The following is a 23,275-nucleotide window of genomic DNA, read 5'->3' on the forward strand; positions in this document are numbered from 1 at the left end:
ATTTGCTCAACCCTGGGACCGCGTAAATTGCGAAGACCCGCTTATCGAGATTCCAATTGGCTTCCCTCGGCGCGAACGAATTTGCCGCGACTAAAAAGTGCTTCGCTGGTCCGAGGGTGCCTCGTCGATAATTCTCGATGGTCTGGGAACACGATACGAAGCTAGAAAAGATTGGAGAAGTATGGACGGGCCCAGAAATTGCGGGCGAACTCGTTCGATCGCAACGTTAATCGGCGAGCTCTCGAGAGGAAACGCGCGCGGCGTATCGTCGACGATCCCGAGGAGACGTCGCGCCGAGTCTTGTCGAGAAGAAAATCCGGCGGAAAAGAGTTTGCGGCGGCGTAATTGAATGAAACTGTTGTAACTGGGCTGCGAGTCGGCCGACATGCGAGCTCGGAATTCACAATGGTGACCACACGCGACAAGACGCGAGTCCTCCGCGGAGTTCGCAATTATTCCTGTCGCCGGGAAGTCGAGTTCTTTCAACAGTTTGCTCGGCCACGAGAGCGCAAAAGTCGCGATGCCGACCGAGCGAGACGGAGAGCGAGCGAAACCAAGGAGAGAGAGAGAGAGAGGAGAGAATCGTAATTGACGGCCCTCGCGACATTGCAATCGTGTTTCTCAGCCGTCGATCCTCCGCGATTCGGAGCACACGAATTTGGAAGTCGCTCCGAAACAAGAGAACGCCGGGATAAAAAACGCCGACGAGTTGGATCAAAATTTTAGATCGAGCCCGCGGCTCGATGGCTCGGGGGCGAGCCCAATCATTTATTCGCCGACGAACGTCTTTGCGCCGCGTTCGATTGGCCACGATCGCCGATGCAAATGCGATTCAATAGGGGACGGTTAAGCACCGCTCGTGCTCGCGATCGAATATCCGACCGTGACGCCTGTAACCGTTACGACGGATTAAAGGGGAAGGGAGCTTCGTAAAAGTGACTTCATAACTTCGGCCGGCTGTTACGATACATTACGGGCGGCTCTCTCTCGTAAAAAATTCATGAACGCACCGGTCCCAGCCGGTTGCTGTTAATAACCTTCGCCCGAGCCCCCCCCCCCCCAATCGTTTCGCCTTTCTTATTAGCCGACCCTTTTGCACCGTTTTTATTTTTCAACCGGTCAGACATCCTTTCGAATAACTATCCTCGCGGATAACGCTTCGACCCTCGTGCCGCGACCTCGACAATTTCACCCGCGCTATGTTCTGGCATTCGGTAATTTAACAAATAATTTAAACGTCCGCGTTTATCTCCATCGATCGTTCGCTCCTCCACCGAGCTTGCAGTGCCAAGTTAATTCGAATAAATTCAACATCGACGCGTTCGCTGTTTTACACGAATCTAGACAAATGAATCTTGTCGAATGTTATTATTTAAAGTCGTAACGCGTGGCTTTATGTCCATAGGGACCGCGAGCGTGCGACCGCGAGCGCTAAATCGTTCGAACGTATCGCGGCAGAGACGCGCGTTCGCGTTTAACGAATTATTTTAGCGATAAATTTCGTTCGGGCGTCGCGGATCGATCGCGGTAAAAAATTGTTCGCTGTAACAGCCCGCTTCGCGGCGAACGGTTCTCCTAAGAGGGGATATTATCTCGGCAATGCGGCATGGGATTCGGTAGTAGTCTTGACCGATTGCGGTCAGACGTCAGCGGCAGTAGCTTCCGATGGTCACGGCCGGACACGTGATTTTCGTTCGCCTCGCAGCAGACAGCGGTGGAATTTCGCTCGGCTTTCGCCCGAAGAGCCAGAGCGACGATCGTTCGGGGTTCGCGATGGACGAAGATTCGAACGAGAATTTTTCGCGCTGAGAAATCCGTCGTCGCGACGGGCACGTTAATTTCCGATCGATGTTACTATAGTACGACCCGGCACATTAGCCGCAATCGGCTATCCATTATAGGAGAGCACTTACGTGTCACGATGCCGGATTTGAAGCGGGATAACTGCGCGGGGAGACGCGAGAACCGCGTGTTTTCATCTAATGGAGGGAACGAGAACGGTGACGTCACCGTTCGACGAGCCGGTTATTAGCCAGCCCCGAGGAAAACGAATTAATTAATCGTTCGAGAGGAAAATTTGATTCGTGTCGCGCGCGTCGGCATAAACCTTGCCTGGTCGGTATTCGATCAAACGGACGCCGCACCCTCCCCCTCGATTTAATATTATCGATACGCACGGTCTTCGTCGATGCGAACAGCGATCAACGCGTATCCCCTCGTTTGTCGGCACGGACGATGCAATTGTTTCGTTCGATCGAGTTGCTTCGCGCATCGAACTTTTGAGCTCGCCGAACGGTCACAGGGGAACAGAGATCTCTCGACCGCTGTACGGGATCGTTACGGCCGTTCGAGCGACAGCGAACCCGGTCGACGGGACTGTTAAAAAACAAGAAAGAAAAATGCTCGCGGATCGAACTCGCAGCCGTCGAATAGAAAGGCTAAATCATTCACGAGCGATGGCTGCGTCGCGTCGGGCCGAGCGATGCGGGCACGTGTTCCCTGTGCTCTCTCTCTCTCTCTCTCTCTCTCTCTCTCTCTCTCTAGCTCTCTAGCACTCTAGCTCTCTCTCTCTCTCTCTTTAGCTCTCTATAGCACTCTAGCTCTCTCTCCTTTTAGCTTTCTAGCACTCTAGCTCTCTCTCTCTCTAACTCTCTCGCCCTCTAGCTCTCTCTCCCTCTAGCTCTCTCGCCCTCTAGCTCTCTCTCCCTCTAGCTCTCTCTCCCTCTAGCTCTCTCTCCCTCTAACTCTCCGCTCTCCATCTCTGCTCTCCGTTCTCCGCTCTCCGCTCTCCGAGCCCATAGATCTGTTTTCCGAATGCTCCAGTTAGTTTTACTTCGGCGAAACTCGGAACGACAGTTCGGTCGGAACTTTTCGCTATGCAAAGTATCGAATATTTTATTGGGCCATCCGGAGCGCGCGGCGTGGCGTGTTGCCTCCGCGTATTAGGCGCCCGTGTTATTTAATGTCGGCCATAGTTGCCGACTAGCAAGGGGATGAGAGGTTCATGGATCAGACACGGTTCCCGGAATGCGCAGCCGGGCTTCTCCCAGTCGAATGTAACCGACTGCATCGCGTTACCTCGAACAGCCTGGACGTCCCTTGCAATCTTTTTCTCGTGCAACCGGGGGACAATCGAGTTTTCCAAGAAGACGTTGACGGACGTCTACCGGCGCAATAAAACGGTACACTTGTATAACACGACTCGTCTCTTGAAATGAAAGCACATCAGCCTAAAGAATTACCGAGTCCCTTTTCGATGGAAAAATTGTCGATACTCGAATCACCGCTGTAACTTCGCGAGAGTAAATCGCGCAGCGGTCTACTCGGGCTCGTCTTAAAGGGTGAAGCCGCTCCTTTCGCGTCCCGCGACTCAACGTTATCAACGATCTTCTCCGGTCGCAACACCGAGCGAAAAACAGAAGCTATTCGAGCTGTTCCAGCGAAGACAGCGATCCTTTAATTTTATTGGTCCGGCGCGTGTTCCACGAACGAGACGATCCGAGTTTCGGTTCTCGCAAGTCGACGGATGCGTTCGCCGGGCAAAATACGGCAAGCGGAGCAACGATTGCCACGATAGCAGCAGCGGTTCCGTCGTCGGCGAGCATTTAACGGGTCCGCTCGGCAAACAGCGAGCTTTTCGAAGGTTTTTCATCGGCGAGGCTCGGGGTCGGTTCGCCGACAACGGGGCCAAAGCGAACGATGGCTCGGTGTTTCATCTGAAAAACCACCGTTCCGGAAACACGAGCTGCCCCGGCCCAGCGGCGTGTTCGCCTAACCGCGGTTACCGATCGCGCAAACAATGCCGAGACATTTTTTCACGCTCGGAAATGCACAGCCGAACGTGTTGCACGGCGAACGTGTGTTCCCGGGCGCGGCGGTTTCCCCGCGAAAAACGAGCAGCCGCGCTCGAAAAATACAAACGGCGAACGGTTTCAAGATCATCCCCGTTTCGCCGTGATCTCGTTTCGCTGGGCTTTCCGGCGATCTCCCGAACACGGGGATCATTATCGCGAATAACCGCGACGATGCGATGCGATACAATACGGTGCAATGCGATGCGTTGCGTTGCGTTGCGATGAGATGCGATACGACGCGATGCGATGCGATGCGATGCGATGCGATGCGTTGCGATGAGACACGATGCGATGCAACGCGATGCAATGCGATGCGTCGCGGCGCGACGACCACTCGCTGCTCCATTTAACGGCTAGGCGGTCCTACCGTTTGTTTCTCCTCTTTCTTTTTTTTTTCGCGTCGCCGGAACGAGAGCATTTTCATTTCCGCGAAGAGGCCAGCCCCTCCAGCCCCTCCTCGGTTACACCGGCGGTGTTATTTCTGCGACAACCGATTTCCGTCGTCCATCGTTGCTCGCTCGCGACTCGATCAAACGTAATCGAGGCCGCCCGGCGAGAGCGTCTTGAATTCTTAATAAATCGTCGAGAGACGGCCTCGAATTAATGGCCGCGCGCGAAGAAACGCTGTGAAGCAAGAAGAGAGAGATTGCTCGGTATCGCTGGATCGGCGAGATAGAAGATACTGTAGCCGCGACGTGGCTAAAGTAAGTGCCGATAAAGGAAGACGCCGGTGGCGCACGGGCGCGAAGAAGGTGCTCGCGTTATGCGGCAATTACCGGCAGGTATTCATTAACCGTGTCCTCGAGAGGACCTCATCCTAGAAATTCACGAGTCTGTGCAGCAGAATAGAGCTTGAAGAACCTCGCGCGCTCGGCTGTGCCTGGCAAAACGCGGCGGAGTTCGGTCAATAGATAGATCGGAGACGCGAAGTCTCGCGAATAAATATCGCGGAACCCTTTCGCGCGCGCCTCTTTAGCGGTGAGAAGCTAAAGCGCGGCTGCTGTTTCTCTCCCTCTCCCTTCTCCCCCTCTCTCTTACTCTCTCTCTCTCTCTCTCTCTCTCTCTCTCTCTCTCTGTCTCTCTCTGTTCTTCGGTAAATCAATGCCGAGTGTCGCCGACTCGGTGCACTCGACTCGAAGCCTGCATACACGTTGGCTCTCCTCGCCGGCGCGCACCTAGTCGATGTTCTTCCGCTCGGACCATTTAAATATTAATTTTCCCAGTTCCGCGCGTCGAACAGCGATTTAATCCTTTGCGGATTAAGCATTTGTCGCTTCGAGCGGTCGATATCGGCCGCGGACTTCTCCTGTCTCTTCACGTTCTTCTCGGAGGAAACGCGAGTGGCCGTTCGATAAAATTCGACGTTTTCCCGCGCGAGGTCGATTCCTCCCCGAGAAAACCGGGTCCCGGGGTTCCAGATGGAGAAAGTAGTGGCTCCTGGGAATGCGCCGTCTCGATTCACCCGGACAAATTCGACCTCGGCATATTGTCGCTCTAGAGATTAAGGAGACCGCGGGCGTCAAAGCGTATCGACCGCGTTTGCGCGTCGAGTCTCGTCTCGTTTCGTCTCGTCCCGTCTCGTCCCGTCTCTTCCCGTCGCGTCCCGTCGGCTCTGCCAAAGCATCAAAGCGTCCTCAAAGCAAAGTTTCGAAAGAACAGATTCCTTGCCGGCCGAGCGAAGGCCGGTCTCCGTTACCGCGACGGATCGATCGCGGTTCCTTAGCGATCTCGACGGTTTCTCGGATCGGGAGAAAAATTACGCCAGCGAGCACACTTGGAAGGGGCTCGGAGATCTTTCTAGCGGTTGTATCCGTTTCAATCGAGGGATCGATCTCGCTCGTAGGGCGCTGTTCGAGAGACCTATTAATATTTATTGGAGCCGGAGTCGATGAAAACGGGCGCCGATTCGAGACGAATCGAATCGAGTCGAATCGAGCAGAATCGGATCGAATCGGACCGGTCCCGGTGCTCGACGTCGGATCGAGGGACATGCATGCGCAGCTCCTCGGTCTGACACAATGTGCCGGGTGGCGGATAACGCGTCAAGTCGTTCACCGGCGTCGCCGGTCGTCGGTCGCCGTGCCGATCGATATTTTTCATTTTCTTTTATACCTCGCCTTTGAGAGCCCGGGTTTTTCGGTGGGGAAAGCGCTACGACGGATTTTTCTTTCACCCGACGCTTCGAGCGCGAAGGGACGACTGCTCGCTCGATCGTTATCGGCGGACAACGCCGCCGGAAACGGTAGAAATGAAATTTTTGTGTTCGACGACCGGCTCACCGGTTATTTATTTATTTATTTATTTATTCTTTCTTCCACGGGATTAACCCATTGTTCCACGCATAGAGTCGAGATGCGCGCGCGCGCGTCGCGATGAGCGATGGCTACACGCGTTCGCGAGCGATGTCCCTGGAACGACGGGATGAAATATCTCGATGTATTTCTCGGTGTATCGGAAGCAGCGAGCCGGGCTCGTGGAAGATCGGTGAAATAATGGCGACGAGACCGCGTAAGAATGGCCTCTGACCGCGATTTATGTTCTGTTGGGGGAACACGCCGCGTAACGATCATGTTCCGTGTTACGATCGCAATTTCGCCGGCCATTACCCCCGTATGTAACGCGCCCCTCACTCTCTCGCGATACAATGGTTTATCAAGAACGATACGTTTCTTTCGCGGGAATAATCTTCTCTCGCCGCGTTCTCCGTGGGAATTCGTCGTTCTCTTGGCCGTTCGAGCGCGACTTATCGACAGCAAAGCCGACCGAAGCGGTTTACAGTGAATTCTCAGAGAATTCTCAGTGAATTCTCAAATCGACGCGCTCGGATTGTACACAAAAATGGACGATTTGGGAGCAGGCGATACGATTGTTCGAGCCTTGCGCCTGTAATCGTCGACGATTCGCGTCTATAAAAACGAGTCGCGAGGCTCGAACAATCGCATCTCCGCTTCCCAAATTGTCCATTTTCGTTCAGAAGCCGAAGGAGAACTTGGCAGAATTTCCTGTATTCCGGCGGATACGCGGATTTTACGTGATTTTCCAAACAATAAGTTCCTAATGCGATTCCCGAGGCACGGGAGAATCAAGCAGTCTCGCGCGCGGCGCATTAATGCACCGGCCAGACTCGATAAATCCGCGAGAACGCGACCCGCGCGGTTCCGTGGTCCGGTGGTCCCGTGTCGCGATTCATTTTTAATCGCGTCCGCGTCCGACGAACCGTCGAAATAATTCGTAGACGAACGGAAATCGATCGCGCTCTGGCCGCCGGCGAAATTCTTTCCGCGGTTTCGTTCTACAAAATTCACCCGATGTTTTCTGTTTCAGGTGACCGTCCAATAGCAGCGTTCCCAGCGTCAACACGGCCTACGGTGAGTCAATATTTCTTGCTATACCAAATCGTTCGGAAAGCCTTTTTACGCTGCCCGTAAACTCTGCCGCGCGTTTTTAATAGCGGACGAGAAGCGACTCGGCCAGCGACGCGGAGAGCTTTTCGTTTTCCCGGGTGAAAGATAGAGGGAACGTGCGAATCGCTGTCAACGATTATGCAGAGATCTCTTCTATAGAATGTTGTTTGTTTGGAGGCTCGGTTTTCGCCGACCCGACCACTCGAATGCGATCTTTCGCCGCCGATCGGTCCAGCAAAAAGAGTCTTCGGTTCACTGCCGCTATCTTGTCCCTTTCTCTCGCTCTTTTAGCACTTTTTCTTTCGTTACTCCGCGCCTACCTTTTCTCGATCCGACCCGCGTCTTCGGCTCCTTCCGGCGAGGATCATGAACGTTGTTCGCGTTGCCAGATGCCGGCGACCGAACGCACCTGGATCCCGGTAATTGCTCGCGACCGGGAGACGACCGACGCTCCGAGAACGATCGAACAATTGGCCGGACGAATCTTACGCGAACAAAACTGCCGGCAGTCGTCGACGAGGCGCGACGTATCCCCGAATCGTAGAGTCAGGCGGCGGGAAAGAGAGAAAGAGAGTCGGAGAGACGGATGGAGGACGGGTCGATGGAGGAGAGGAAATTGCTCGAACAAATTGAAAAGCGCGGACGCTTCCCATTAGGCCGAACGAGCCGAGGCACGATTTTACGGACCGCCGGAATTATACTTTCAAAGTGCTTCGGAAGGCGCATCCGCGTCGGATGAGCCTGCTTCAGCCTAAAATCTTTTTTCTTCCTCCCGCGCCCCCGCCCCGCCGCCATCCACGGGGATAATACGGGATCCTACCGATGTCTTTCACCTTCCACTTTCCTGGCGCGCACTCTCTTCCCGGTTTTCCTTTTCCTCCTTTTTCGATCGCTCTCTTTGTCTCTCTAGCTCTCTTCCCTTCGACGCGACGGTTTATTCTACAGCTTTCGCTCCCACGGTTAATTACCCGTTAGCGAGAGCTTAGCGTTCAAAGAACTCCAAGACGGTCAGATCGACGCTACTTCGCTTTCGGGTTAGTTCGGGATCGGTTCCATCGACGGGCGAAGCTCGGTCGACGACACTGTTGGCTCGAAGTCGCGCAGATATTCCGTCGGGCGCAGAACACCTGTTTAGAGAGTTAGGGATATTTAAACGTGCCGAGGCGAGCCTAGGTTGCCTTAAGGATCGTCATAAGGAACGAGGGTGGCCTCCGAAGTCGTCCCCGAAGGATCCGTCCACGGAGCGAGGAAGGAAGAGGGTGCTTTTTGGCGAGAGGACCGCGATCCCCTCGATAGAATCGTCGTCATGGGGAATAACTTCTAACAAACCTCCTGCATCTTTGCGACGAATTCGAGGGCGGGGATCCGATTCAGGAAGAAAGATCGTCGAACGAACGAAGGGGAGTCGCTCGATGAGAATATGCTGCGGGAAATACAGTAATGTCTCTCTAATTGACGCTTAGATTGTTCACGAAAATGGACAATTTGTGGAGAGGAGATACGATTGTTCGAGCCTTGCAACTACAACGATTTCGTAGTTACAAACTGTCAGCAGCTATAAAAACGAACCGCAAGGCTCGAATAATCGCATCTCCTCTCCCCAAATTGTTCATTTTTGTGCACAATCTCTGCGTCGGTTAGGGAGACATTACTGTATCGAGGATTTCATTCGCGAGCGTGCGCGTCGGGGAGTCGTCTATTTTAGCGGTTACACGAAGAGAAAGAGAGAAAGAGATAGAGAACCTGGTGACGAGAGAAGGGAAAAACTGGGAGAATGCAGTAAATTACAATTTAGAGGTGCAGTTCGGCGCCGGGAATCCACAATATCCCGGACAAAGACATTCGCCGAGGGAAAATTCGGCGACTCCGCGCAGCGGGAGGAAGCGGCGACTATATTCCCAAGGCGGAGCGTGTTGCAGCCGTTTCGTCGAATCGCGAATATGAAAGGAGCGACGGTGTCGGGCACGCCTCCGTTCTCCGTCGCTCTCTCTTTCCCGTCGTTGCCCTTTCCCGGGCGAAATCAAATTTTTACCGCGGCCCGCGAGGAGCTCGTCGGGAACGGAAACCCCGGCGAACGTGTTGCCGGCCCCGTTGCTCGCGGTTTTTATCGGCGAAGAGGGCCGATCGCACGGATAAACGAACCCGCAGCCGTGTTGCGATCGCTCGGATTCGGCTGTCGAGATAGCACGCGCCGATCGGTCTTCGAGCGTGTGTCGGGGTCGCGGACCCGTTTATCTTCTTTCGCGCATCCGCCGCTTCGGGCGCCATTCGTTAAAACGTTACGCGATGATTAAGTTCGACGGCGGCGAATAAATCGACTCGATGCCGAGTGTAACAAGCCTGACGATCGGGGGGAGAGAAGAAAGAAGAGCGATGCTCGCACCCTGTGTAAGACGCCCGGAGGGATCTCCCGAATTTAGGGTCGCGTTCGTTCGACGGCGGAGTTTGGAAACGGTGAAAAGGAGGGTGGAGATGCGGAAAACCTGTTATCAGAATGTTTTCGGTGAACGTTAGGCTCTCGTCCGCGTTCTTTATCGATCGCGCAGCTTCTCCCTCGGTTAAATTTGCCGGGCGGAACGCGATCCGCGTTCGAGATCGACGTTCGAAGCAATTAAGCGGGCAGAAGGCGTCGCGTGTTCCGCGGATCGTTTCGACTTTAACGTCGCTTTAAATGCCGCGCCGCGACGTTGAAGAGCCTAAGAGGGCGTGCATTCGCGGGCCACGCGTGTCCGCTTATCGTCGGTTAGCCTCGCGGACGGTTAATTAAAGCCGAGAGCTCGCGTTCGCTCTCGGAAATCTGGACCGATGGAGGAACGAGTCGGTCGCTCGCGAGAAATCGAACTTGGGAATTCGTAGGAGACCTCGCGGAATCGCTCGATCGGCTATCGGAAAACAGGACGGGTGTTGGACACTGTAATTATACGCGGTCCGCGTCGAAATGGACAAATCGTTGATCGAGCACGGAAACTCTCTCGACCCTACGTAGAGAGTCCCTCGCTTAATTGGAGCACGGTATTAATTACGCAATTTCCGGCTGAGATTATATTATTATTCCTCGCCCCTGCGCTCTATCTCGTGTAACAACCGCCCCACGAACTTTCCACGTGCTTCTACCGAAATTCTGTCATACCGGAGAGACCGTATTAATTAGGCATCCAGCTGGGAAAGATGGATTAGCTCGTAGTTTCCGATATTCGTCGGCGCGGCGCGTTCCCTTTTCGAGAAGATCGACTAGGAAAATTGCTTCGTTGGTTGCTCGAGTCTCGGTCGAGTAGAAACGGGCGACCGGTGGTCGGACACGCTGTCCTCGTCCGCTCGCGAAGCCACGCGACTCGAGAAAACTCTGCACGGCTTTGGCTCGCTTCTGTTCGCGATGCTCGTCGAAGGAAAGCAGAGCCTGGCGTTTCGTGGAGCCATGGTAAAAATGGAATACCGTTTCTCGGATGGCCGTGCCACTCCCTTGTTCCAAATAATTCGGGACCAGCCGAGGCGAACGTTCGAACAAACGCTCGCGGATCGTGACGGAAATCGGTGACGTACGATCGCCCGCTTCCTCCATCCCGCGTCGTTGCCCGCCGAAATACGAACGTTCGCCGGATGCTGAATTTTTACTGGGAATTCATATTCGAACGATCGGGAAATTCTGCCCCGCCGCCTCCGCCGAGCGAGCAAGCGAACAAGCAGAACACCGAGCCGTTTCATTTTTATTATGCCGACGCCGGTCGACCGTGGACGCCGCCGGCGGATCCACGACGCTCGATAGATGCTCCGTCGATCGCTTGTCGAAACATCTCCGCGAATTGCCAACGATTCCAGCATTTCCCGCGCTTCGTTTCTTATCGAAAGGCGAACAATTCGTCGGTATTCCTCTCGAGCTGCTTTCGTTTCGGAAGCGTGGAAACGGTCGGATCGAGGTCCGTCGTTCCGATTAAATTGGATCGAATCGGACGGTCGAGGCGTTACAACTTTTGGGCAGCCGTTGGAACTTGGGCCCTCGACCCTTCCCCGTTTGGGCAGCGGGGAATTTCGAGGGCACGGTTGGGCCAGACATTGGACGAAGCGTCGAAGGGGCCGATCGCGACTCGGCAGGGTTAGGGTCAGGTTAGGCGGGGCGAGGCAGAGCGCGGACAGCGAATCTCTCTTGAGGCGGAGTCGTTATCCGGATAAAGATCGCGCAAAAGGAGCCAGTTAGCCGGGTAGCGGGCCGGATGAGGGTCGCGCGGTCTCTCTCTCTCTCTCTCTCTCTCTCTTTCTCTCCCTCTCTTCGGGGTTGCTCGGCAGGTAGGGCTCAGGAATCGACGTTCCGCGAAATAGTTCCACAAGGTGGCTACCCCCTGCCGCCCGCTCCTCTCTTCCAGCACCACCTCTTCCTCATTCCCCCGCACAACGGCCTATTTTCCGTATTTTCACTCTCGTCCTCGTCCCGCGCGCAGCTTTTGTTGCTCCCTTTTCACATTGCCCCGGCCCGTGGATTCAGGTCAGCTCCGGTCGTTGCTTTTACAGCGACGGCCCTCCGCCGCGCTCCATCGGGTCACCGGCACACACACACACACACACGCGCATACACACAGAGACAGAGACAGACACACACACGCGTAAGACACATTCGCGCGTAGGACAGGCCCGTTAAAATTGCCGGAAACGCGGAACTTCGCCGGAAATAATTGCCAGATCTGGGTCCGGGGCATCGATGAAAGGTCGATCCCTCGTTTACGCGAAACGGTAATCCCACGGGGGGTGGTTTCAAGGGAGAACGACGCGGCACGGCGCCGCGTCGGGAAAAAGGGTTCCCGGAACAGCTGTGTTTGCCGGTGGACGGCTGTCGAGGTTCACGGTTTGCTGGCGAGTGCCGGTCGATGGGCAAACATCTGCTCGCCCGCGATTAGGACCTAGTTACAGCCTCCTCTTTTTAGAGGTCGTTAGCGTTTGCCGGCGGCTGGTGTTGCCCGCGCGAGTGTTTGCGTTTGTATTGTTACGGAATCAATCGATCCTGGGCCTCGAAGTCGCCGTTTCCGACGGCTGGGCGTCTTGGACCGCGCGGACACTTCCGAAATTTTTGGGATCTCCGGAGGATCTCGGAGCACGAATATCTCTCGAATCGAGATCGAGCGCTTCAGGGATTTCTCTGGCGACTGCGGAAGCTTCGGAGACTTTCGCAGCACCCAGTCTCGAAGTTCGCGAATTCGCGGACTGGGTGCCGAAGAGTCGAAGGTGCTCGATTCCGAGATCCGCGGAAAATCTCGCGCCCGTGTTCTTCGGTTTCGAGCAGATCTTCGCGACAAGGGATTCTGAGACAGCGAGAGACCATTCGGCTCGGATCGAAACTCTGGATCATCGATCGCGCCGATCCGTCTGCCGCGGATTAGACCCTCGGGTAACTCCTCCGTATCGGCTCGCCCATCGCGGCTCTGCCGCTTCCGATTTCAGTCTCTCGATCTCGAGCTCGCTTTGCTCGCTTTGCTCTCGCAGCTCGGTCTCTCGCGTTCATCCAATTTGCTTCGAATTCCTCCGGGTCCTAACGATCTTCCTCGACCTTTCCACCGTTGTTCATCGCCGCGTCTCCATCGTTCTCTCTCGTTCGGCCGCGTCGTTCGACGGTGTTTCCACAACACGACTCGTCCCCGATAATTCCCTCCGATCGATCGGAAGAGAGGCCGCGTCGTTCCAGGTTTGATCGTTGAACCGAGCAACTGTCGATACGCGAGAATCGTTGCCATTTTTTGGCGGACCAGCGCGGAGCGGGGAGCGCCCGTTGCCGAGGAAGATAACGCTTCGGAATTGGAAGGACCCTCCGCGGTCCTCTCTCCGTCACCCTCTTCATCTTTTTTTTTTGCTCTCGCTTCTTTTATTTTTTTCCATCCGAGTTATCGAGAAAGCGGGATCGATAGGAAGCGGCGCGATACACCTTCGTTGTTCGTTCCAGTTTCGTTAACTCTCGGACGGCGGGCGTCGGGTCGATTTCGACCCGGAGTTACGAACATTCTGTCGAAATTCTACTTTCGTGGCCAGCCGTATGCGACTATTAATTGTTGACATCGAAACCGATTAGAAAGAAGAAAAAGACTAACTTCGGTGTCGCGACGGAGAGGTCTTAGTTAATATACAAGTGAAAATTAATCGCAAAGATTTGAACGGATCTAGCTGCCGTAAATGCTGAAAAATGTCCGCGGTTCAAAGTTCGAGCAGAGTCCACGCGCGTCGAGAAGCGAATAGGAAAAGCGAGGAGCCGATGCGAACGGCGTTTCGAAGTCTCGCGTTTAAGGAGGAGCACCGCGCGAGTTTTATGCAAAGATATTGTAATCACCCTGTCACTTGGACCGCGGCCGCGGGGACTCGAATTGCGGAAGGATCGCAATCGAATTGCGCGCGGCGACAAAGGGACAGCGCGATCCTCTGGGAAAACAGAGAAAATTGTATGGGAAAACGGCGCGGCGAGAGGGCGGAAATAGAGAGAAAGAGAGAGGGTTAACTCGTTTTCCCTTTGAGGGGAATTGCCTCCATAGGCGTTAACGTTCGCTGTTCTAACGCGTGTAACGACGTCTGGTCATTACGCCGCGGGGATTCCATTTTCTAACGAAACGGAGACGTCCCCGGGGTCGCGGCTCGATTTAATGGCGAAGACACGAAATACACCGCGGCGGTAAACCCCGCAGCCAGCCGGTTTTAAACGGACCAGCGCTGCTGGAAACGGTGCTCGAGACTTTGTCGAGCGTGTCCACTTCCGGTTAAACGAATTCCGCGGTAAAAGAACGTCGCTCCGGAATAACTGCCGCCTCCGATTCCGCCGCGTCGTCTCTCTCTCTCTCTCTCTCTCCTCTCTTTCGCGGGACACTGTCACCTCGTTTCAAACCCTCTAGCGAAGTCCTGCCGTGGACGTGCTCGAATTAAGTCGCAGACAAAACTGTTCTCGATAACGACCGGCCGAACAACTTGCCCGAAAAATCCGACGAAACTGACGCGGACAGATAAGCTGACCGAGCCGCCGCGAGGACAAGAGGACTGCTGGATAATAGACCGCGGATTAAAATTCGCTCGAAAGTTATGGAAGCTTGCGCTCGCTCCGAAAGAATTCCGCCGGATTCTCGGGATCGATGTCGCGCGAAATTCCGCGCGTCGAGACGTCTGCGAGCGCTCGCGGGGCGCAGCTCGAAAGCAGATTACGAACCCTTAAGCCGCGGAGTCTCCAGAATCTCTAGAATCCTCGCCCGCGTGGATTCGCTCGTCGATTCGCGGAAATAAATTGCGGGCTGTCGCAGACGCGGGGCGATAAGCAGTCGACGAGCTTTCGACGCGAGGTACATAACTGGCGTTTAACAGAAAGATAACTTTGATCGTTCCGGCGGAATGGCAACTTTTACAATTTTCATGAGGCGGGCTGACAGATTCGCCGGGGGGCGAGAGGGTGCGAGAGAGCTCGCCGAGTCTAGGCGAGCCGGTTCGGCGAGGGAGATAAGTTTGACCGTTTCCGCGGAAAGATAACTCGCGCAATTTCCATAGAAAAGTAACGCGTCCCCGCCCGTGCCCTCGCGGTCTCGCGCCCCTGTGTCGCGATAAGAAGGTTCCGGACGCGTCTTCGAAGGAGGAGCCTCGCGCTCGGCCACACGGCTCCCTCCGAGCATTCCTTTTTTCGATCGTAACGCGCGTCTCCGAAAGAAGGGAGAACGATCCGTTCGAAGGAGTTTTCTAATCTCGAAAGAGAACCGTCGTATTCCGACGGCTAAAAGACCCAGTTCGCGGTCGACCGGCTTCTTCGATGCCGCCGAGGGAAATTCAGAGTTGCTAAACCCGTCGCTGATAAACATTTGCGGTCCTTTATCTTTCTCCGAAATTGATTCGGTCTCGGGATCCGCGTAGCGAGATTTAAGCCGGGAATTTTGTTGGACGAAGCGGTGGAGGGAAAAAGGAGGGAAAATAAAGGGACTCCGAGGAGGTAAATTTCATCGTCGATTCGATATCGATCCCCGGGAGGCCGACGGGAAGCGAGGCGCGGCGAGGCGAGGCGAGGCGACGCGCGACGGCTCGCGCGCTTCGCGCCGCGCGGCACGCGATCGAATCAAACGGGGAAATTATTTCCGTTCCCGGGTGTTCGGTTCGCCGGAAACTTGGTGCCTTTTGTCCCGCGGCCCGGCCCAAATTTCCCCGGAGTGAAACGCGTCCCTGTCCCCTCGACGGCCTCGTCGGTCGGATCCAGCTCAGCCCAGACCGTGGCCAATTATTCTCCCGCGAGTCCGCGAAAAAATCGGACTCGCGAGCGGGCTGCGTCTGACAAGCGATTAATCCTGCCTCGGCTCGGACTCCGCTCGGCTCGGCTCCGATCCGCTCGCTTCGCCGCAGCGTGCAAGAACGCTTCGAGAGGATGCTTCGAGGCCGATGAGATCCGAGAAAACGAAGCGGACCGGTCAACTTCGTCGACTCGTCAAACTTTGCAGCCTCGCTACGGATAGATAACGTCGATGCGGGCTGTAACGGCTGAGAAAAGCAAGAAATCCGCGGAGATATAACGAAAAAGGGGAGAAGCTTGCAAGGTGAAAGAGAGGGCGTCTCGAAATCGAGGTAACGGCGAAACTGGAATCGCATTTGAAAGCTCGATGCGTCGCGAACGACGAGCGAGAAAACGCTTGTTACTCGAGAACGAGCGAGGACGGGAGCGCGGAAAAGCGAGCGAGGCAAGAGAGGAAGAGGGTTTCCGCGCTTCTGCGGACGCATCCGATCCGAATGCTCGTTATTGTCCTTATTTACCTAATTCCCGTGAGCTGGCGACGCGGCAGCGTTTCCCGGCAGCTCGCCGATATTGCGTTTTCGAGCACGCAAGAAGCGGCTGCTCTCGAGTGGATGCAATTTGCGTTAACGGCGACCGGCAGATTTTTCCCGACGGAGACGCGCGTTCTCCGAAGACCGCGGGAAACACCGGGTTTACCGAGATCCGTCGACTGGTGGCTGGCTCGATCTTACATTAGCCTGGAACGGTTCGCTCGCCGGGATTGTACCGGCTCCGCTCTTAATACGGACGACCGCGATCGCGTCCTCCTTTCATTAGGATTCATTAAATTTCTGAACGCGATCGCGTGAAAAGCCCGAGCAGCCCGTGTCCCTGCCTCTAAAGCAGGGTCCACACGCGCGCCACCCTCTGTCCACAGCGACGCCAACACTGTTTGCTAATGCCGTCCGCTAACAGTGTTCCCGGAAACGAAAAGTTCGATCGCCTATCTAGAGTATCTAGGCGCCCAGCCCGCGCCCCCGCCGTTCAAAACACCGCCTGTCCACAACTATCCGGTCTAATTATTTTACGGGCCGCGCGGTCGAACGTGGTTTCCGCCTCGGAGAAAAAGCTCGGGACGCGGAACGTTCGTTAATTATGACCGAAGGTCTGCCCGGCAATTGCGGAGCGTCCGATACCTCGTTCTAATTTCGATTTCACTGTTTTTTTACCGTCGCCGCGGCGTCGCGGGGTAGGATGCAGAGAGAGAGAGAGAGAGAGAGAGAGCTAGAGTGCTAGAGAGCTAAAAAGAGAGAGCTAGAGTGCTAGAGAGCTAAAGAGAAAGAGCTAGAGTACTAGAGAGCTAAAGAGAGAGAGAGAGAGAGAGAGAGAGAGAGAGAGAGAGAGAGCTAAAGAGAGAGAGCTAAAGAGAGAGAGCTAGAGGGAGAGAACTCGAGCGCGAATATTCACGGCGGACAGAAAACTTGTTCCTTTTCTCACCCTTAGCGGCGCTTCGTGAAAATCCTGTCGAGCTTAGTCGAGCGGGACACGCCGAGGAGGAAGTTTACAACTCGTCGTCCATCTTTTCCGTCTCGATACAGATCCCGGGGACAATTCGGAGGCCCGCGGGACAAAGGTAAAGGTGTTGCAATTATTTCTTACTTCGTCGAGAAAGATTCCAGCGATCGGTCCCGTCGCGGAAGAGCTTCATAGTTTTCGCGTCGGACGAACATGTTTTCCCGCGGTCGGTATAGTTTCGGCCGAACGGAGGTCCTCGTTTCCGTTCGTGCCGTCGTTAAAACTAATCCCCCTTGAACCGGTACACAGAAGCGTTAATGAGGTGTGTTAATTAGAACACTCGATGGAGCTGGTTGCAATTACCTCCTTAATCCTTGCTCCCTTTTGCGAGGCTCGAGCCCGAACCCTTGCGAGTTCTCTGTCTCTCTCTCTCTGTGTTCTCTCTCTGTTCTCTCTCCTCTCTTCGTCAATGTTGCGCGAACCAATCCTCGTTGCTTGCTCCTTTCCGGCCGCGTTTCCTTTGCAAACACTCTTTTCTCATCGTCGTTTATATTGCAGCAGAGTCGGCTCCTTGGAAGTTTACAAAGTCCTGGTGAAACGAACGTTTTAACACTCGCGCGCGGATCTTCCTCGAGTTCTCGACGAACCCGCGGTGTCCGTTCGCCTCATCTCCGATAACAAGAATAATCCTTGGCGTTCCGGCGACGAGCGTTTCCAGTATCTCCCGTTTGTTATTCGTTTACAACTATCCCGAGACCGACGACGGGTCTTGGACCAGCTTCCGATGCAGCGGAAGCATCGCCGAGGTCGGAAGCGTATGCCCGCGGTCGGGAGCTTAGCCGGTATCGGTTTCCCCCGTTCTTTTTCCACGGTCCATCGTCTTGGCTGCATCTCGATCCCCTAAGTAGATCCTCAGAAACCGATCTCGAGGCAGACGGGGTTAAACGAGGAGCGCGGTAAGCAGGATTATCGGGTCGAACCTTCTGATAACCGGAGGGGCTACGGTTTCCTTCCTTAATGATCTATGTATCACCTAGACTACCTGCGGACTAGTCGAAAGTTCGCCTCGTTATCTCCGGAACAGGAGAACTTATCGCGTCGAGCCGCTGATGACCGACTACCAGGAGCAGATAAGTAGAAGTTCCAGCCTCTCCGAGGAGCAGAAGATACAGCCTCGTAAAACACTCCGGACTCCGTCTTCTGGTTCTGCTCCTGGTTCCGGTTCTGGCGCACCTGGAACTTTTGCTATCCCGCGCGAAATCTTCGACGAAGATTTCGTCGGAGACGCTTCTTGCCAAGAAGAATCGTCGTCCGCGCGTTTCTCGTTCGTTACTCGCCGACTGCTCGATCGTATTCCACTTGGATTACTTGTCGGGAATTGGCGCAATTTGTTTGCCGCTAACAATGGCCCGCAATTGAAACTTACAGTTCGATCGATCGATCGATCGATCGTTCGATCGTTAGCGAGTGTTTCGTTCTCCAATAATTCCCGACGAGTGCGGCTCGTGATTGGCTATTTCGGATAGAAAGCTCGTCGTTCGAGGGAGCAATTTTCCACCCCTCGACAATGATTTCCCGGTCGTTTCGAGGCACGCGCCTATCCCGAAGAAGTGTCGAAATTCGGGGAGAGTTCCGGAGAAATTTTCATTCGTCTTCGGGTCTTCATAAAAGTTCAATTTAGAGCGGTCCATCCCCTAATGCCGCGAAACAGGACAAACCGTGTTCGCCGAAAGTTCTCATCGTCGAGAAGGGAAATTGATTCTCACGCGTGCCGAGGGTCGGTCGTGGGGTTTCCTCGGTCGAGGATAACGGCGGGGTGCAAAGGCGGAGGCCGAAGGGTGCTCGGAATCCTCGAAGGTGCGGGTCAACTGAATTTTTCGAGGGAGAACGGTGTCGCGGGGACGTTTATCTCTCGCCGAGGGATCGAGTTTCTAAGTGTTTCGACGCGACCCTTCCGGGAATCCATCCGGAGGGTTCGAAACGGCTCGAGCCGGCATGCCACCGAACGCTCCAAACTCAATTTGTCGGCGGAGAGTGTCGGCCTCTCTGTGAATTTTCACCGGGAGAACGAGGAAAAGCAACGCCGACCGTTTTCCAGCCATCGATTCTCGAACTGCTTCTTCCTCTCCCAGCGCCGACAAAATGGCGGCTGCTACCTCCCGAGGATCGCGGCGCGCGTATCCCCGTGGAAAACCTGGCCGAAAGTGTTCGTCTTGATCGAATAATTTTTTTCATGCTTCGTTGCACTCACAGGTAGTGCTATATATATATTTAAACGATCGAAGGTTCAGTCGTTACGATATTTTCTTTGGCGAACAGTCGCGGTATTATTTTACGCGGACCTGTGCTCTTGGGAGATCGTTGCACGTCGCTGCAATATGTTTTTAAATCGTTGAAAAATCGCCCAGCATGTTCTCGAATGAACTGAAAGAGCGAAAATACTTTCCTTTGGAAGTCCTCGCGTGGATTTAAGCTTTCCTGCTCGCGAAACCCTGCAGCTCGGGCAACAGATTTCTCGATCGTTCAACATTCTTGCTCCGTCTTAAGAAAAACAAGTATGCGCTAATGTTGCAGTTTAGTATTGCGCGTACGCGTTCGACGACACTTCGACTTTTGGTCAGCTTCTTCGTTCGTTGTATCGCGAAGAACGCGAAAGTTCGAGCGATAGAGCTTACACGGCGGCGGTGTGTCGCTTCGGAAAAGTTTCGCCGTTCGTCGGTTCGGTTCCGGGGAAAAAAGCAGGCTGACAAAGAAACGAGAAGGAATGGAGAATCAGCGAGAAGCCATGAATTTTTTCTCCGGTCGACGGGCTCGTTGGAAATCGCGTTGATCAAGGATTCCGTTTGATTCCCGCTCCCCGGACAAATAAGCGTCGTCGTAGCGGATTCCGGACGCGACACCTGAATCCGAGATCAGAAAATTCAATATCTCGAGGTGGCCCGACACCCGTGTTTGTACACGTACCGCGGTGAATAATCGACGCCGCTTTGAACTTTGCTCTCTTCCGATACTCTTCGGAGATTCGCTCATTCCCGCGAATATCTCTGCTTGCTCGGCTAATTGGATCGAGCGCGCACGCCCCTCTCGTGTTTCAATCGACGTAGCCAGAGATTTCTCTGCGGTCCTCTGTCTCTCTCCCGATGTTAGAATCGCGCCAATCTCGGCCGAGAAAACGGAGGGATATCGGAATAAAATTCGATATAAAATATAAGAACGATAAATTTGGAAATGCAAAAGTATACCGCGGGATATCCCGGTTCGAAGAAAAGCGTGGCCGGCGATTGTCCGGCCGCCGAGATTCGTTTTCATTTCGCGATCGAACGATCGTGCGCGGCGATAACGGGCTCCGGAAGAAAAAGAGCCGGCTTTCGCGGACAAAGCGGCGGAGACCGTCCGCGCGTTCTCGCGGAGCGGAGCGGAGCGGAACGGAACGAAACGGAACGGAACGAGACGAAACGATCCCGGTCCCGATAACGCGGCCGGATCGTTACCGTGTTTTTCGTCGTTTTGCTCGTAAAGCGGCCAAACAATAATTCTCCGCGGGCGTTTCCCGGCAAGGTGCTCGTGGAAACGACTTAAATCGCGTCTCGGGTCCCGCGGGCTGCCTCCGCCGCCCCCCAGGGATACCATTATCGTAAATTAGTCCGCTTCAAAGTTGCTTCGAACACCGGAGTCGGCTTATTGTTGGACCGACCGCTCCCCCGCCCCGCCCCGCCCCGCTCGGCCGGGGACCGTTGTCTTAATTTCGTTCCAGTTTCTTTGTGCGCATGCAGGAACTAATTATCGATACTTGGCCACTTTCCAAACTGGCCACAATGCGCCCTCCCGCCGTTCTACGAATATTCGGGTAGATTTTCCGATGGAGAAAAATCTGCGTAAAAATCTGTGCACGGAACGAAACCGCTAAACCGCACCGTTCTATCGGCGGTCCAGCCGCGAACGCTGCTTCGATGTTACCGTCGCGATAGAGGTAACCGGCTGAAAATCATCGGGATACAAGCATTGTCTTTTCGACGGACGAACGTGCAGCCTCTCCGCGAGGAAAGTGGCTCGGCCTCGTTATCCGCGCGAAGAAAGCCGGCTGCCAGCGAAAAACCGAGCGAACGAGAGGGTTAAAGATCTCGGAATCGCTGGCAGCGATCTTGCAACACCTGCCAGCTGTCCTCTCTCTCCCTCTCTCTCTCTCTCTCTCTCGCTCGTCTAGACACTCGGTTTTCGCAACGAGACGCGATTCGATTCTGCTCCCGGGGAATCCGCATCTCTCGGCGACGCGGTAGATGATCGTGTTATCGAAGCCGCTCGAGCGGGAAACGAGGCGATCGCCGATAATCCCATTGTTTCTCGAGACGCGATCTTTTCCCTTCTTTCGTCTCGCCGATCCGCGGCGGCGACGGCGGTGGCGAAAATGCAAATTAACCGCGAGAACGGGAAAACCTCCGCGGCCCTTATCCGAAACGGGACACTTTATCTTTGTGCCGTCGACTCTGACGGAGGATGAACTGTTAATCCATCGCTGGAACATTTCGTGAATCGTCTGATAAATTGCGAATGCGATTTATTTCTACGAAAATATATATTGAATATATTGGTTGCATCGATATTTATCGCGTCGCGTTATTTCGCTGATTTATATTCAGAAATACAGTACTGTCTCTCTCTAATTGACGCTCGGATTGTCCACGGAAATAGACAATTTTGGAAAAATGGACAATTTGGGAAGCGGAGATACGATTGTTCGAGCCTTGCGGCTCGTTTTTTATGATTATCGATTGCCAACAACTGTAAAAACGAGCCGCAAGGCTCGAATAATCGTATCTCCTCTTCCCAAATCGTCCATTCTTGTGCACAATCTGAGCGTCGATTAGGGAGACATTACTGTACCGCCAGAATTGGTGGTGCACGGTGCATCGTTCGAGGATTAAAAGCCGATGGAAAATATTGATAGCGTGGGTGGTGCTTTTTTTCTACAGCCGAACGTATCCTCTTCGGATGACAAAACGTTCTCGCGATGTGCTCGAAACGTTCGATCGAAGAACACAGAAGGAACCGATTAAAAGGAATGGAGATAGAGGCGTGGAAAGGGAGAGGGAAGGGTGGGAAGGAGCGAGAAAGGGTGAGAGAAAGAGAAAGAGAGAGAAAGAGAGAGAGAAACGAAGGGTTGATCGAACTCACGGTCGAACAACGTGGAATCAACGTTTCCATGGAAAGACCGCCGGAATTACTGGCTAAAAGCCGGGAGGGGAGCTTTCTCAGGAGAAACGGAACAGAAGGGTTTATACGTGGGCGAAAGTTCGACCTGTTCTTTCGCCGGTGTATTGCAAAACGGCCAGAGGGCTCCCTCAATTCCGCCTGCAGCTTACCGATAAGCTTCTCGAACCTGCCGCGATTGCCTCCGATCTCCTCTGTCGCGATAATGACTTTCCACGTTCGCCCACTGGTCTCCCTTCGTCCCATTTCACCCCCGTCTGCCCCCTTCGTTCCCTCGGCATCCCCCTTCTCATTCCCTTCTCAATCTCTTCCTTCTGTTCGTCCTCGCGCACCGTTTGTCGAGCACTCGTGCCGCCGTTCTCCGGCCAAAGATTCGCCTCCTTATTGCCACCGATCCGCGGAAGGTGTTAATCGCCGTTCTTTCGACGGCGTTCCGGAACGCAGGCAGGTGTTCCGCAGTTATTAAACGGCTCGGCTTTTTCATCGTCGTTCGATTCGCGAAAGGCTTCGCCACGATATTCGCATCGATGACCGATGCCGGTCGCGCTGCAGCTATTAATTGCGTTAAATGTCGCGGGTCGGCGAAATTAATGTTCTCGACACGTGCACACCGATCGCCGTGCATTCGTCTACACTTTTTTAAGTCGTCGCGTCGCGCAGGCTGTAAATTCTCGACGCGTTTCAACCGTTGGATCGGCTAATCAACTTTTATCCCCGTACGCGGATAAACGCGAGAGAGATAATCTTGTTACGCGATAACTATGATTCGCTTGGGCGACGGTGGGGAGAAACGGAGAGCCTCGGGCATATACCATGAAATAAAGCATCAAGGTCTACGAGTGCCTCCGTGGCGCAATCGGCTAGCGCGTTCGGCTGTTAACCGAAAGGTTGGTGGTTCGAGCCCACCCGGGGGCGTTTAATTTTTTATGCGATTTTTTTCGCCCCGAAAATCGCCGCAACGACGGACGACGCCCCCGGTAGAAACCTCGCTCGGAATCGGGAGGGGAGGATTTCTTGTCGCATTCCGTTTTACTTTCCTCGCGGGCAATAATTGCGCGCGACGCGAATAAAAATCTCCTGACCGAGCGACGCAG

The 23,275-nt window shown here is 54.3% G+C and overlaps 1 protein-coding gene and 1 non-coding gene across 6 annotated transcripts in view; both read left to right on the forward strand.

Annotated features, from left to right (window-relative positions):
* nAChRa3 (nicotinic acetylcholine receptor alpha3 subunit) overlaps positions 1-23,275 on the forward strand; it is an 82,273-nt gene that overhangs the window by 14,496 nt on the left and 44,502 nt on the right. For all 5 annotated transcript variants that reach the window (XM_076521770.1, XM_033482637.2, XM_033482642.2 and 2 more), the window contains one exon: positions 7,179-7,222. The gene's annotated coding sequence lies outside the window, so the exon portion shown is untranslated. The remainder of the gene's footprint in view (positions 1-7,178; positions 7,223-23,275) is intronic.
* TRNAN-GUU (transfer RNA asparagine (anticodon GUU)) lies at positions 23,023-23,096 on the forward strand. Its single transcript has one exon. It is a non-coding gene; the product is annotated as a tRNA-Asn (tRNA).

The sequence above is a fragment of the Megalopta genalis genome, chromosome 5, assembly GCF_051020955.1.
Source record: "Megalopta genalis isolate 19385.01 chromosome 5, iyMegGena1_principal, whole genome shotgun sequence".
NCBI lineage: Eukaryota > Metazoa > Arthropoda > Insecta > Hymenoptera > Halictidae > Megalopta > Megalopta genalis.